The 16,754-nt window shown below is 42.8% G+C and overlaps 1 protein-coding gene across 1 annotated transcript in view; it reads right to left on the reverse strand.

Annotated features, from left to right (window-relative positions):
* Positions 1-16,754, reverse strand: part of ddr2a (discoidin domain receptor tyrosine kinase 2a) — a 173,691-nt gene that overhangs the window by 123,624 nt on the left and 33,313 nt on the right. The window contains exon 2 of the mRNA XM_078561603.1: positions 14,262-14,404. The gene's annotated coding sequence lies outside the window, so the exon portion shown is untranslated. The remainder of the gene's footprint in view (positions 1-14,261; positions 14,405-16,754) is intronic.

Genomic DNA, 16,754 nt, shown 5'->3' on the forward strand with positions numbered 1-16,754 from the left:
ACCTACTGGTCTTTTTTTTTATTTGAAAGGATCCTGTTGGTCTGGGAAACACAAACACTCCAGAATCCCTGCTGGTATGGACTGCTTTCTGATAGTTCACATGTGTGTAACTTGGAAGCACAAATGGTTGGAAATTGGACTTGATGGAATCTTTTTTCTTGGTGCTATAGTGCCTTTATGTTTCCAAAATTGCACATGCAGTGTTGTGCGCACACTTTTGACACAACTGTGTCGGATGCCATCTTGTTAAAGGCATTAGCCTGCCAGAGGTATGCAAAGCAGACAGATCGTGACATCAGTCAGCATATGACACTCCTGCCATAGCCCTCTCTTAACCTTACACAACTGAGTTGTGTTAAACTGCAGTAAGGACCCCCCTACCAATGCTATTTAAAGAGATCAACAACTACTACAGATTAGTTATTGATTGATTTCTTCTGGCTATTGCTATAATTCTCTGCACTCTTGGTGCTTTTCCTAATTGCGTCAAGTTTGAAAAATCTACATGGAGCGGTCTGGCAGGCGCTGTCGTATCTTTTGCCGACTTCAAGGCTTCCGCACAAAGCAGTTACTCTCTGCCATGGTCCAATCGCTGGCTTTCCTCTTAGAATAAAGCATGACTTGAAGAAGGCAAAGGGGGCATATAGAGAAGGACAAGCTACTGGAAGAGGAAGGAGGGTGGGAAGGAGGACTTTCAGTAGGAGGCCATCTCCACCCAGGGTGTTAAGAGAGCAATTCTGCTACCTGAACCTCAATGAGGAACAGCAGGTCAGATGTCTGCACTTCAGTAAGGACCTCCTCACTGGAATCTGCCAACTGCTGCCACCACAACTCCAACTTCAGGGCAGGGTCAGAACTGCTTTGCCAGTGAGTGGGAAGGGGCCTGTGGCTGCTGCATAAGGGAGGTCACAAGTCTCTCGATACAAGTGAGATCATTTCAATTCATTCCCTCTTGCCAAAGAGAATGACCACAAGACTTTGCCAGGATTCCCCATGTGCAGGGTACCATTGACTGTATGTTGTGGGCACCGCATGCCAGTTCAGCCATATACTGGAACCAAAAGGGTTTCCACTCCCTCACCACCTAGCTGCAGTGTCACCATAGCAAATCACGCCGGTCTATACCAAGTATGCTGGCAGCAGGCATGATGCCTTCATTCTGTGGCAGTCCACTCTGCCAGATGTATTTCAACCTTGTGGGCAAACTAAAGGGTGGCTAATGGACGACACAAAATAGCCACTGATGACATGGCCGATAAATTTGATTTGTAAACCACCATACATATACAGCATGCATACAATGAGAGCCATGCTGCCACAAGAAATGTGATAGAGCAAACCGTTGGCATACTGAAACAACAATTCTGCTGCTTGGAACACTCTGGGGAAGGCCTTTAGTCCTTGGCTGAGCAGGTCTCAAGATTCATGATGGTATTCTGCATGCTGCACAATGTTGCCAATATGCAGGCCCAGGCTTTGTCATCACCTATCGGGCAAGGAGCTGAGGAGCAGGAGCATGCAGAGTAGCAGGAAGAGGATGAGAAAGCAAGGCAGCAACCTAAACAATCCCTTTCTCCCTGGCTGTATGTGAAGAACTAATTCAGATGTGGTACCAGTAACTACAAGTCCAATTCCAAGTTCATCAACAGTCAAACACTCCTTATCTTCCCTCTGTCACTAACCATCATTGGCCACAATGCAAAATTGAAAGACAACACAAAATACACATTCCAAACAAAATGTATAAATGAAATCAATGCTACTTTGCATCCAAAAATAAATTATTCACTCTTCTGCATTCCCTTACTGCCTGTCCTAGTGCTCCAACACAGAACCACACCAGTGGCTACAGCAAGACTGGTAGAAGGCTGCTGCTTTACAGAAGGAGAGACTGCAGGTGGCCTTGGAGGGCCATGTCAAGCAGCTCTAAGGGGGTTAAGAGGCTTGGGTTCAGACTCTGCCATCTTAAGCATCAGCAGTAGCAGTCTGGCTGACAGATAATAGCAAGTGCATTGGCAGATTGGCAGTGATGAGAGGACAAATGCTATCACAGTGAGAGCGGACAGCAGGTTCATGCTCCAAGGAAGCCACGACCACACTCCTGAGGCAACACCTCAGCAATCTTATTTAATGTCTTGTCAATTACATTGTTAAAGTTAAGAGAAACAGGTGACGGGCGTTAATTGTCTTTGAGCATATATAAATAGAGGATCAGTCCCAGGAACATCATTTTAATTTAATTAGTTAAAAGTTTCCTTTCAAAGTTTTATTTTTGTTACAGTGCCTCATCAGGGGCTGTCACCCCTCTTAATTGTTAATTATTTTACTGATCATTGCTTTTCTCAAAAGAGCATATAAATTGGGGATCCCGGCATGGCAGCTAATGGAATTTAAACTCACTTAATAAATCTGGAATTAAAAGCTAATCTCAGTAATGGTGACCAGGGAAATTATCATCGATTGACTCAAAAGAGTACAAATTGGGGATAGCTGGGACACTGGTTTGTGTGAGAGGAGACCTGTGAGACTGAACAAGTCAACAACTCTATCAATAAAGAAAATCTCTAATTCTTAGTTTTGGCTTCACCACCAAGCTTGGATCCTGTTAACCCTGATAATCTACTGGGGGGCGGGCAGGGTGCGGATTGCTGGGCTGCTGTGGGACTCTGCAAGACCCTTTGAACACTGGTATGTACAGCCATGATTCTGGCAGTCTAAGCTTGCTTTAGTCTGAGTTTCCATTGCAGCATTGAGATGTTGGGTGGCTTCTGCTTGCGCTGGAATGAAATCTGAGACATCAGCTGTCTGACATTGCATTATGGCCGGGTCCATATATGTGTTGTTGGAGCTGGACACCAATTCCAGGCTGCCAAGGATCAGTTCTAAGCTCTGTGCAAAACTGAGTGCCAACTTGGTGCCAGCTTCCTACATGCTCTTTGACATTCACTACAATTTTCCTGGCAGAGCTCCCAATTTGCCAAGCAATTTGTACTGCACACCCATCAACCTTTCTCTGTAGCCTAGCCCATCAAAATCCTCACCTGAATCCTCTGCCTCAGAACTCTTTGGTTAGACCGCCAACTCAAACTGGGGGCAGTGTGCAACATGGCAGCTCCGCCCATTTGAGCCCTGAAATGGCAGCAGGTTCACGTTGATATCGTCGGATCCCAGTTTAAATACTGAAATCGGCCACGTGCTTGCTTCGGGCAGCTACTTGGATGCCGACTCTGGGGAACCCGGCAAGAATGGCCACAGCCTTGGCAACGGCAAGAACGGGAATGAAGTGATAAGATCTGCCCTGTGAGTTTTAGGGTGTTATCATTCTGTTTATACCGGATGAGAGGCCAAAGAGTCTCCCCCTACACTTCAGGACAGCCTTGCATTACTTCTGGTTATTTTTGACTGACGTTCTCTTTCAGCCTAAAGTCTACTTTTGTGTCTTTGTGGACACATTCTGGCACACATTCCATCCACAAAGTTGAATGACCTTTTAATCAAACGATTAGATACGCTGACTCATGATCTGGTAGATGTCAGTGTTGACAAACAATGATCTGTATGTAAGAGTAAAGATAGGCATCAAGATACTGCATTGTGCATCTTTTAGCTGCAGTACATCAACCTTCTAATATAAATGCAAATTCTTCTTTTAATATCAGATTTAAATTCATGGCAATACCCAGAAGGGAGGATAGGATTAAACTTCATTTATACACACCACCAGAACAGAAAAGGAAACATGTGCATGGTTATGGGAAAAGAACAGGAGATTAGGGACTAATAGGATTGGTCTTTCAAAGAGCCAAACATGATGCGCTGAATGGCCTCCTTCTGCACTGTAAGGTTCGATGATGCCTATAGCTTCAAAAGATTTTTATTGAATATCAATAAGATAACATCTCAATTTATATATTTAAACAAGGTGGGCTGGATTTTCATCCTCGAGGCAGGTAGCAGGAGTCAGGAAATTTCCTGGCTTGGCCCACTCGCCTTGGGAGCAAGTGCCCGCAAAGACCAGATTTTCATTGTGCTGGGGAGGTGGGGGAGTGGTGTGTGCAGGCTGGGGTCAGGCAAGCCAATCCGGGGAAGAGTTTGGAGGCAGCAACAGGGGCTGTCAGGTGTGGAGGTGGGCTGTTTAAAAGGCTGTGGGACTTTATCCCAGTTATAATAGAAACAGCAAAAGCCATCCAGCCCTCACCCCTCACACTCTCCACACGCTCCCTAAAGTCCAACTGTGACACATTATGCCCCTCACTCACCCACTATGGTCCCTCATACCTCCCATGCCAAGATATGCCCCCACCCAAATACCCCCCGCCCAACTTCCATTTTATTGGCCTGTAGTAAAAGGGATATTTTCTTTAAAAAAGTGGCAAGTTATCAATGAACGATTGTTTTTTAAAGCTTTTTTTTTTTACACATCTACTGTCACCATTAGGTTCATTGGTTCTACATAGTGTTCAATCGGTGAACGGATATGGAAATGCCTTAGCTTGGCATGAGGGGCATAAAGGGGTCATAGTGGGTGGTTAGTGGGCATACCAAGGCATGGGGGTGTGAGGTGCCATAGTTGTTGTTGTGGGCCATACCTTGGCATGGGGGGCATGAGGAGCCACAGGGGGTGGGCAGTCAGGAGGACATTTTGAACTTACCTTTCAAAAGGTTCCCTCACACAGACTATGGTTCACGATGCCTCTGAGGTACCATGAGCCACAACTATGAAAAGCTGGCCCGATTCCATGAAACTTACAAGGGACAAAGACATGCCAATCCCCGCAAAGAGGCTGGCAAGGCCAGGAATGCAGGGTGCTGGCTCGCCACCCAAACCAGTCTGCACCCTTAAAAGGCCCCGGTTAAAATTGGAAACCCCAAGAATGTGGTCAGGAATCCCGGAATTGGGTCCTGGCTGCCATTTTTAGAGGTTTGCAGAATCTCCCTGCCTCCGCAAAAATCTAGCCCCATATGATTAAAAAAAAGTAACAAACAGCTTTTGTATTCTGCAGAAAAGAACATTTTTCCAAACTACGAACATGGCAACACTTTCCAAATGAGACAGTTATCATCCTACTCCTTATCACTCCCTCCTGTTAATGGATTTGTTAAGGGAAGGTTGTGTCTGTCTAACTTAATTCAATTTTTTGAGGAGGTAACAAGGAGGGTCAATGTGGGTAGCATGCTTGATGTAGCCTACCTGGATTTTAACAAGGTTTTTGACAAGGCCACACATGGCAGATTTGTCAGAAAAGTAAAGGCGAATGAAATGAGAGGTGGGCAAAGTTGGGTCCAAAATTGACTCAGTAGCAGGAAGCAAAGGTCGACAAGTGTTTTTGTGACTGGAAAGCTGTTTCCAGTGGGGTTCTGCAAGACTCAGCTCAGACTCCTATGCTTTTTACATATTTATACACCAAGATGTATATATTGGGATGCAGGGACCATGGCCCCCTGTATAATTCAGTCCTTTAGTTTGACAAAGTGATTGGTGATAGTATGGGAACCTCTGGCTCTTGCTAAACTCAATGACATCATCCTCTGCACACATACAATATTGGTTTCACTTATAAGCACTGCACATCACCACCTCCAATATTATCACATGGAGAGTATTAGTGCTGTGTGTTATTTGAACTGGGGAGTGTTCGTGCTGTGAGTTGTTTGAATTTGGGAGTATTAACACTGTGTGTTGTCTGAGCTGGGAGTGCTAATGCTGTGTGTTGTCTGAACTGAGAGTGTTAAAGCTGTGTGTTGTCTGATTTTGGGAATGTTAATGCTGTGCCTATCTGAATACAGTAGCCTATGACAATGACAAATTACATATTGAACAGAATCGCAGAGAACTTCAGTCAAACACTGTGGCCTAAATTTTTGCAATGATGGAGAGCCTCTATGCTATTACAGAAATGGATCTGGAGGCAGAAGTCTGGAGGTCCCTCCCCTGAATATGGCCATGACCAGCAGTTTCAGGGAGTCGGGGGTGGGGAGCCATGGGGGAAATCTGGGTGGGTTCCAAATTGCACAGTTCATGGAGACAGCTGCCTATATAAAATAACACTTGCCTCCAATCAGGCCCAATTTTCGTTAGCCAGGAGAGCAAATGCGTCGTGTGCTGATTAGTAGGTGCAGGTCTAAACTTTGTGAAGTTGCTCAGATGGGTAGGGTACCCTCTTGGACATGGTCCTGGGATACTTTTGGGTAAGTCAGGTGTCCTTTGAGAGAAGTAAGCTACCCTTTGGAATTATTAAAAATAATCATGAATGTGTGTAAAAAGTACAGTCAAGCTCATTGGGACTATCAAGAGCATTGTCAAAAGGAGTTGACAAAAGGAGCTGTCAAAGGGAACTGTCCAGCTGTCAAGGCATCAAAAAAACTCCTGACATTTAAATATTTGAAAAAATACTCTGCAGTGTTGAAAAAGAAACGAATGCTCATTATTTCACTCTGTTGACATAAGCTTGAGGGTTGTCATTACTGGATTAGTGCTGCAATACTGATTTCACAGTTTCCCATTATTGCGGCTGGCATGGAGGGCCGTGGGGGATGGTGTGGGGACATGAGGTGGTATGGCGGGTATGAAGGGCCGTGGGGATAGCTGAGAGCATGAGGTGGCATGGGTTGGCATGGATGGGGCATGGGGAGTGCATGGGGGTGAAGGGTTTTGAGGGATGGAGGCTGGAGATCTGTTTCATGTTTTATTGTTCTTTTAAAAAACACCGACACAGTGCCAGTGCATCGAGGCAGGCCTTTCGCCCAGCCCACCTCCACACTCGGCAGCCTCTGCACACATTCCGGGGTCGCCTGCCATGATGACTTGCAACCCAACCCCCTCCCTGACCCATCACTGGACCAAAAATCTAACCTGCTGGGGCACTTTCTCCCGGGTATGCAAACTCTGTGTTTCCAAACCGGGAGTGAAACTTCAGGCCTCCGAGTCTACAGCTTGACTGAATCACATCACACATTCCAGCAAATTGTTGGGTAATTATTGGCCTGCCACTTCCGAGAAGAGCCAATACCACATCTTGTTAATTATAGTGGGTGGTGTCACTAAATGCAGCCAATTAGAATAATCAAATACACACATGAAAGTTAGTTACAAACAGTGAAGTCACGTCATTGTCTGAGTTAAGTAGTTGGGTTTATTAAGATACATAAGCGAGCAGTTTCATCTAAACTAGGAGTCTGGCTTTCAGTCTTTCTTTCTTTATCCCTTCTCGCTGCATTCAGCCGGCTGGCTTTCAAGGGCAGTTAGGGATGGGCAATAAATGCTGGCCCAGCCAGTGATGCCCACATCCCTTGAACGAATAAAAAAACACAGTTTATAACTTTCCAATGAAGTACATGCTGCAATGTTTGTGATTGCGCATTGCGTGCATGTGTAAATCAGCATACAGGCACACTCGGGGCGCTTTTAGAAGTTTGCAATGCAATTGGGAAACTTTCCCATGTGCAGCACAAATTGAAAATTCAGATATGCAATGCCCACAATATTCTGACCAACGTGGCGGAAAGATTCCTTGTCCACTAGCAAGTAAGGCTCATAAAATTTCCACTGATATTTGTAGAATCTTTGGCCCATCGTGCCTGTGTCAACTCATTGACAGAGAGATCCAATTAGTCCCAATTCCCCTACTCTTTCCCCATAGCTCAGGAAATGTAACCTTTTCATTCCAGATCACAACAACCCGCTGTGTAAATACATTTCTTCTCATCTCCACCTGTTTTTTCTTTACCCATTAGCTTAAATCTGTGTCTTCTGGTTACCAACCCTCCCGTTTACATAAATTGAACTTTAAAATGTTCTCTGATTTCTTCATTCCCCTGGTCCTTTTCAATAACAAGTAATGCTAATCACACAGGCCTCAATAGTTATGTGCTGGCATGTTATTCAGGTACTGGGCTTATCACAGACAAGGTCAATTCTGTGCCTGCCTAATGTCCAGGCAAACATATTTGCTGCATTTAGGTTTGGCAACCCTAAGCAGATTCCACCCCTAACTCCCTACCCTGATCCCCATCGCCACCCAACCCCAAGTCCGACAGACCGTGGGGTCAATTATAACTTTCCTACTGCTCCCTGAATAGAGATATAACTAGTTCAATGGGGCAGAATTTCACCCTTGTCGGGTGGGCTCGGCAGGGGCGGTCAGGAAGTTGACCGCGATCGGGGCCGGAAGGCAATTTCACACTGGCGGGCCAATTAAGACCCGCCCAGCGCAAAACGCGAGCAGCAGCGCTTAGCACTACCAGCGCAGGCAGGGGGTTGCGGGGAGTGCAAGCAGGGGGAATGCGACCTTGGCGCATGCGTGCTTCATAATCTCCCTGAGGCACAAAGCTGCCTCAGGGAGATGAAGTGTTGTATATAAAAAAATAAAGAAAATAAAAATGTAATGAAACAGGTACCTGCATGCGACTCTGTCACATGAGCAGGGGCATGTTGTTGATTAAGTTTTAAAACTTTTATTTTATTTTTATTTGCTTTTGGAAACCTCATCCCGCAAATGGATGAGGTTTCCTAAAAAGTGCAAAGGCCGCTTGGCCTTTTTGCCTGCCTGCCGACCGTAAGGTTGGACGGGCAGCGAAAAATTCAAGTTAATTGATTACTTAATGGCCTTAACAGGCTTTTTAATTGTCAGTGGATGTGGTGCCGACTCCGGCGCGCGCCCGCCGACCGAAATATCGCGCGAGTGTGCGATGACGTCAGGGCGTTCGCCTGATGTCATTGCGCGTCATTTTAGGCTCAGTCAGGTCGGGCGCGCCAGCCAAGCTAAACGTTTTACCCCTGGAGTTGAACCTTCCTGGTTAACAGCTCTCGGTCCTTCATTAGAAAACACATTGCATCTTTTTTTCCCTTCCTTCTGAACATGATGGTGCTGGTGCAGATTCGGGTGGCAGTTAAGCAGAGAAAAGTTGCATAGAAGGGGGTGGAATGCGCAGGGCTTCCCGTTAGGGCTCAGGTTACTAATCCATTATTATTTTAATATTAAAAGACCTTCCACAGGTGCCTGGCTCCACACTGGCAGCGACTGACTCCTCCAGCAAGTCTGGCCTATACTGCTGCCAATTCAAAAATTATGGCCCATGTCGTTTATAGTGGCAAAAAAAGTTTGATTTCAGCAGGAATCAGACCTCCCTTTCCCCCCATAAAATGCAGTGTAAAAACTACTGAGTTGACTGAGTATCTTTCCTCAACTCATTTCCTGGGAAAGTTCAAATAGAACAAATTTCATCAGAATCCAATTTACTCTTCGCACGCTAATACAGTCTGCTCTCTGAAGTACAAATCTGGTTCTAAACTGCTATATTTTTTTTCAGATTGCTTCTTAGGATGAGGGAGTTACTGGCAGGGCTGGCATTTATTACCCATACCACTTTGCCAGGCCACTCCAGAAGGCAGTTAAGAGTCAACCGTTACTGGTATGGGATTGGAGACACATATGATCTAGACTAGATGAGAACACAGGTTTCCTTGGGGGCATTAATAAATCAGTCGGGTTTTTCTGACAGCCTGATAGCTTCATGACCACTTTTAGTGATGCCAGCTTTTTATTTCCAGGTTGTTTTATTGTTCTGACCTATTACATTAAAGAGGAATATCACCGCCCAAATTTATTATCAGAAACCCAATTAAGAAATCTCTCAACAGCAACAATGCAAAAAAATTGTGAAGCTAGAAGGAAAAGCATAACTGAAAAATAAGTGGCAAAAACTGTCTAACAATCTGCTCACCGATCTACTTGTACAATTACTCAATATTGTGGAGGAGAGTTCAGAATCTGCTTGTATAGTTTTGGCAAAAGTGATGTTTAAGAAAGTACAGTGCCACTAGTAAAGGGTGGTTGTGTGCTGAAGAATATTCAGAAAATGCAATGTGAAATATTCAGATCAATCCATTTAGGTAGGTGATTCACACTCACTGTAGTCTGTCAAAGCAATAAAAAAGCAGCACATTTTTTATAGCACCTTTCACAACCTCAGGACATCCAAAAGTTCTTTACAGTCAATGAAGTATTTTTGAAGTGTAGTCACTGATGTAATGTAGGATACAAGGCTGTCATTTTACATGGAGCAGGCTCTCACAAACAGCAATGTGATAATGAGCAGATAATCTGTTTAACTGATGTTGATTGAGGTATATATATTGGCTAAGACATTGGAGAGAACTCCCCTACTCTTCTTTGAACAGTGATGTGAACCTTATATCTGAGAGGGCAGAAAGGAATGCGGTTTAACATCTCACCTGGAAGATGGTGCCTCTGACAGGGGAGCAATCCTTCAGTAGTGCATTGGAGTGTCAGCCTAGTTTTGAATTCAAGCCTCTGGAGTGGAACTTGAACTCACAACCTTCTGACTCAAAGGCAAGTATTGCTGCCTACTGAGCCACAGGTTGCAAAAATAGTGATATCTTCAGTTCGCCTGTGAGGTGCTTGGATATAAGTATTCTTTGACTAGAGGTAACCTTTTGTTATCTGCAGCATTCCAATAATTTGGAGTTCTTCATTCAATGCCATTTTATAGCCCTCTCTAACAGTTGAAATGAGATCGGTCCACCTTACAATGAATACTGTAGACAACATGAGCTATTTATTAACCAGAACTTGCTACTTCCAGCATATATAAGATGCAGATACATCATCCCATGTTAAAATAAAAAAATGGAGTTGAAAATAGTTTTAGATTTAATTAAATCCAGATCATGACTGAAACATTTAAAAAACTAAAAGAAAAACATTTTCCCTCCCTCTTATCTCACCAAGGGTATTGACTCCTGGGTGCAGGTGATTGTTGCCTTCTAGTGCTTTAAATGTGTGAACCTAAATAGTGGCTATAAGTTGGCTATTCAACTGTAGTAGGCCAAAATTTTCTGGATGGCAACCAGGATTGGCAACCCTGATTGATGCTTACCTCTGCAATCCCAGGTACTGCTAGGTCAATTCAGCATTCCTACTTGCAATCGGTCTACTCAAGTTTAACCAAACTTCCTGCGAGGGAGACACAAGGCAGTGCCATCAACTGAGCGACAGCCTGAGCCCGACGCGATAAACTATATTCTAGATAAATTTATGAAAGGAAGCAGAAGATATCACCCAGTTATGAATTGCACCCATACACCAAAGCAGTTGCTGCCACCTCATCTGCCTTATCTGTTCCAATAAACAATAGGACTTGTGGCAAACTTGGTGCAATGACATCAGGAACAATTAGCCAGCCAAAGTTTCCATTATGTGAGCTGCAGCGGCCTCACAGTATAAGATTTTATAGGTGTCTTTGCTGCCTGCGCAATGAGGTTAAGGTTCAGAATGATGGTTTTCAGCGAGTATGTAACCTGGCCAGTTATAACTGCCCACCCACCTGGTTTTTGCTGGCTGGGGTGTCTTACAGTCAACAAGCATTGATGGTAATTCCTCTTTAAAAGAAAATGTAATTAAAGGACAAATTCAGAGAACTGAGGAAGCCTGTGATTGGAGTAGCTCTTTACAGGTTGAAGTATTTTGGGCTTTACGATAACTGATGTTGCAGAAAAAAAAGCATATTTTAAAATAGAGCAAACACTTCTAGCACACCAAACAGTGAAGCCTGCCTATTTCTAAATGACATTGATGGACTCCTGAGTGATAGATCACGAGGGCAAATGGCATTAATCAAAATGTCACTTGCAGCTGGATGTATGGGCAAAGTTTCAGGGAATGTTAAGCTTCAAAATAATTTTGATTGTGTTGAAAGGGACATCCGAACAAAAATAATTATTTTGCTAGATTCCATTTGACTTGCAACAGAGTGTGTTCTGACTCAGATAAACATTGTGCCATGATTAGGAATAAAACCATGTGATGGCTGCATTTCATAATAAAGGGAGAAGAGGCAAGCACTTTGAGACACAAAATTATATTTTTACTGGATTCCATTTATCATGTAACAGAGTGTTCTCCTGACTGAAGATAAACATTATGCAACAGAATATTGTGCAATGGAGTCATTCTCATAAGCAGGAATGAACACGTCGGGTGAGTTTGAATAGAGATGCAATGGTCAGAGTCCAAACCCAGTTGCAAGCTGCTTGGGTGTTTTCTGTTACTTAGATCTCTGAAATGGAAGTTTGTGCAAAGCAAATTGTATCTTGCTGTCAGCAGTGCAATACAAAATTGGCTTGGAAGTGTCTTTGGGTGGCTTAATTGGTCAAGAAAGCTGGGAATACAGATCGAGGTGATCTCCTAAGAAAAATAAACCAGTTTCCAGTTCCTGGTCATAGTGTAAGAACCCCTGCTGCGAGGTGCATGTATTCAAACATTGGGGTGGGATAGGTTTGGCCTCACCTTTGTTACTGCATATTTTGTCCAGTAGACAGTAACTTACTAACACAAGAAATGTACATTTTGGTAAAGTATTGGAGGGCAGCTATAGCACCTGTAGAACTGTGGCAGGAGGCAAAACCTTGTGGAAAGATGGGGAGACAATTGGCATAGAAAATTGACTTGGTATTGCAAATATGAAGGGGGTTATGTACGTGTTCAAGTACATATTTATCAATCAAATACAGCTGTGTTAGGAATCCTAAAAAATGGGAGAATTAGGAACCGTGAATTTGGTTTGTTGCAGTTCTTGCCTTAGGAAAAGATTTTGTCCACATCAAGCTTTTTTGCATCAAGCATCATCAGTTTTGTGGAAGACTGTACAGAATTCCAACTTATTTAATCACTCCAGAACACAAGAATACAAGAATTAGGAGCAAGAGTCGGCCATTCGGCCCCTCAAACCTGATCTGCCATTCCATAAGATCATGGCTGATCTGATTGTGGCCTCAACTCCACTTTCCTGCCTGGCCTCCATAACCCTTGACTCCATTGTCGATCAAAAATCTAACTCAGCCTTGAATATATTCAATGGCCTAGCCTCCGCTGTTCTCTGGGGAAGAGAATTCCACAGACTAATGACCTTCTGACAGAAAAAAATTCTCTTCATCTCACCCTTAAATGGGAGACCCCTAATTTTCAACTTGTGTCCAACTTGAGACTCCCTCGCAATGCTCTCAGCATCTACCCTGTCAAGTCCTCTCAGGATCTTATATGTCTCAGATATCAGAAACATGGTTTTGAAACAAAAGAACATCCTTTAGCATCACATGGGAAAGTACAAGAGATGACAAATCAATTAAGCTCAAAGGAGAATGTACTTGTGACTCAACTTTCCAACACAAAGGATTAAATACATTCATAACTTCATTGTAAAAGTGGAAAAGTAATATCTCTAAATTCCCGAGCAGAATGGGGTAATGGGAGAAGAGATTGGCTGAATGCAAAATGTGGAGGATGTCATGATTAATGTCTATAATGTTATTGGAAATCATTTTTAAATTGGTATTGTAGTAGGGCCTGTGTCTATGCGTGTATCTGTGTGTGGCTTAATTGGATTAAAGCCAGCTAGTCTGGGTGCTTTGATGTATAGTAGCTTTGGGATGTTAATTAGATAAACGTAAGGAAGTTAAAAGGTAAAGTACAATTTGCATTTTTAAATAAACCATTCAAAAGAATGGGTGAAATCTTGCACCTAGCTGGGAGACACCAAGCAATGTGTTTATATTACTAATAAAATCAGTGGGATGAAAATATTATTGTTAGGAGAGATAAAATTAAAAACTTAGTAATACACTGGAAAACTTACATTCAAAGGGGAAGCTAGGTATAAACAGAAAGGGGTTTGTGGGTGTAAGTCAGAGGCATTTAAGATCTAACCAGCCTGTAAATCTGTGTTTGCAAAGAAACCAAACTGCAAGGAACCTCATTTTGAATTTGAAAGGTCAAATGTGCTTTGCCTGGTGTCTGTTTAAGTCTATGGGTTATTGGTGCCTTGGTGAAGATTTACCTGGGAGTGATTAATTTGGGGATTTGTTTAAAAGTTATTATGGTAATAATTTGTAGATATGTGTATGTGTTTAATTTGTTGTTAATTGAATAAATGTTTAATTTAGGTTTAGATAGAAAACCTTTGGAGACTCGGTGGTCTTACTCCTGAATTCAGAGCTGCATCTCAAACATACCAATTGAAAATATAGGTTATGACAGTTTTTTAAGTTTCCGTCTAGGATTTAAACAAATCAGCCTTTAACAACTGCTGTGTCATAACAGGGATTCATCGTCACACAGCCTGTGATTGAGCAACAGAGCTGCTTTTACACTTAGATTGAACCTATAACAGTGATTTTTCTGCAGCGCAATACTATTGAAGGCGAACAATACACATGGCATACAGCTTCTTTTTTTTTTACTTACGTTGGGTGAGCTTTACTTGTTAGAGAACCATCCTGTTCTTTAGGCCCCTCTTTATCATTTACCTCCAGCGCTAGGGTCTTTGATACTGTGGACTGCCAGTTTTGGTGCCTTTCTTCTGAAAGGAGTCAGCAATGTTGGAAATACTAAAGTTAAAACAAAAGAAAATGACCAAAATAAGTGGAATATCTGGTTTGCAATTGAAACGTGATACAATCCTGAAGTTCCAATGGAACAGATTTATTTTTTATTTCCTCCCTTTGATTTGCTGCAGGTGAGGTGATTTGCTCAGCTCATCCACCTAACTTTAGTTCACTATGTTATATGATATCTAGAAAATAATAGTCCTGGGGATAAATTACTTGTCCAAATTATATGCACTTGTCATAGCAAAAGAAATTCATATTAAACATTATCCATGAATTTAAGAGGGGCTTTCTACTTCAGCAATCTCTGCTTAGGCCAGGAGTGCAAAATTAAATTGGGAAATGGTCTATCCTGAACCTATGATTTTCTGACCAAGGTTTTTTTTTGAAAAGATGAAGTCCAGGTATACCATGAGATTATTTACCTAACCATGACTATTATTAGATTTCACATTGCCAGGAATGCAAAAAGATAGCCCCAGAACCAGACTAGCATGATGTTTCACTGGTAAGGATGCAATAAAGGAAAAAGAAAGATATGTTACTTCTGTAGCACCTTTCACAACCTCTGGACATCCTAAACTTCACAGCCAATTAAATACTTTTCTCAAGTGTAGTCTCCGTTCTAATGTAGAAAATGTTGTGTTTTTATAGCGATATAAAGGCACCAATCATTCATAAAATGATTGGGTAAACACGCTGTGGGTTCATTTATTGAGACTAGACACTTGAGAACAGATATACATGGGTATAAAGTTTGAAGACACCAGCAGCAGAGTTGTCTGAGTGTCCGTGTGTGCTCTGCATAAAAGCAAAAGTGAAACTAAAACTAGATGGCATGACACACGTCCTTTCAAGTGATGTTATGTTGCAATTCCTTAAAGGCATATTGAAACAGGAAATGCGACAGCCAATTTGTGCACAGCAAGGCCCCATAAACAACAATGTGAAAACGATTAAATAATCTGCTTTGGTGATGTTGATTGAGGGATAAATATTGGACTGGACACAGCAAGAACTCCTCTCCTGCTTTTCCAATAGTGCCATGGAATCATTTACGCTCTCCCGAGAGGACAGATTGGGCCTCAATCTGCCTCACCTGAAATTTGGCACCTTCAGCAGACCAACACTCCCTTCGTACTGCTCTGATGAGTCAGCCCAAATTATGAGTTTAAGTCTCTTGAGTCAAACTTGAACTCACAACCTTCTAACTCACTGGTGAGAGTATTATCTCTAAGCCACAGCTGATAAAATTAAGCTTGTTAAAGGGCACAAAAACTTATCCTTTGCAAATGAATTTGAATTTGAAAGAACAGTTTGTTCTGAGATATAAAATTGCTTTGATATGATTTCTTGGCATTTTAGAACGCTTAAGATAGTCATCACTATGATTGTGAAAGTGGCTGTCAGTGAAGTACAGACCAGAAGTGTGGGATGAATTTTGAGAAAATGTTAACACTTGTTTAGATCAGAGTCACAGGCTGATTTACGGCACTTATGGAGATCTTTCAGCCCATCGAGTCTATGCTGGCTCTCTGTGGAGCAATCCAATCAGTCCAATTCCTCTGTTCTATCCCTGTGACCCTGCAAGTTTATTTCCCTCAAGTGCCCATCCAATTTGCTTTTGAAATCATTAATCGTCTCTGCTTCCACCACCCTCAAGGGCAGTGAGTTCCATACGTAAAAAAACGTCTCCCTCACTTTCCCCCTGCATCGCTTGTCCAAAATCATAAATCTGCGTTCCCTAGTCCCTGTTCAATCAGGTAATGGGGACAGTTTTCCTTGTATACCTTATCTAAACATAATCTTGTATGCCTCTAGCAAATCTCCCCTCCATCTCCTTTGCTGTAAGGAGAACAACCTCAGCTTCTGCAACCTAACCTTTTAACTAAACCATACCCCACCCCCACATTCCTGGAAACATTCTGGTAAACTTCCTCTGCACCCCGCAAGAAGCCTCACATCCTTCATAAGTGTGTTACCAGAACTGGATGCTTTAGTTGGGGGTCTACCCAGAGCTTTTTTAAAATATCCGCATATCGTCCCTGCTTTTGTACTTAATGCCTCTATTTATGAGGCCCAGGCTCTCATATACTTTGCTAACCACTCTCTCAGTACAACCTACCATCTTCAAAGATATATGCACCTGAACCCCCAGGTCCCTCTGTTCCTGCACACTTCAGAATGTGACAATGAGTCTATTTGGTCTCTTTCTATCCCTTCTGCCAAAATGCATAAACTCACACTTCTCTATTAAATTCCAACCAGCACTTGTCTGCCCATTCTGCTCGTCTATCTACATCCTGTTGCCGCCAATTGGTATCATCCTCACTGTTTGCCATTCCATGTT

The sequence above is a fragment of the Cetorhinus maximus genome, chromosome 17 (assembly GCF_964194155.1).
Source record: "Cetorhinus maximus chromosome 17, sCetMax3.hap1.1, whole genome shotgun sequence".
NCBI lineage: Eukaryota > Metazoa > Chordata > Chondrichthyes > Lamniformes > Cetorhinidae > Cetorhinus > Cetorhinus maximus.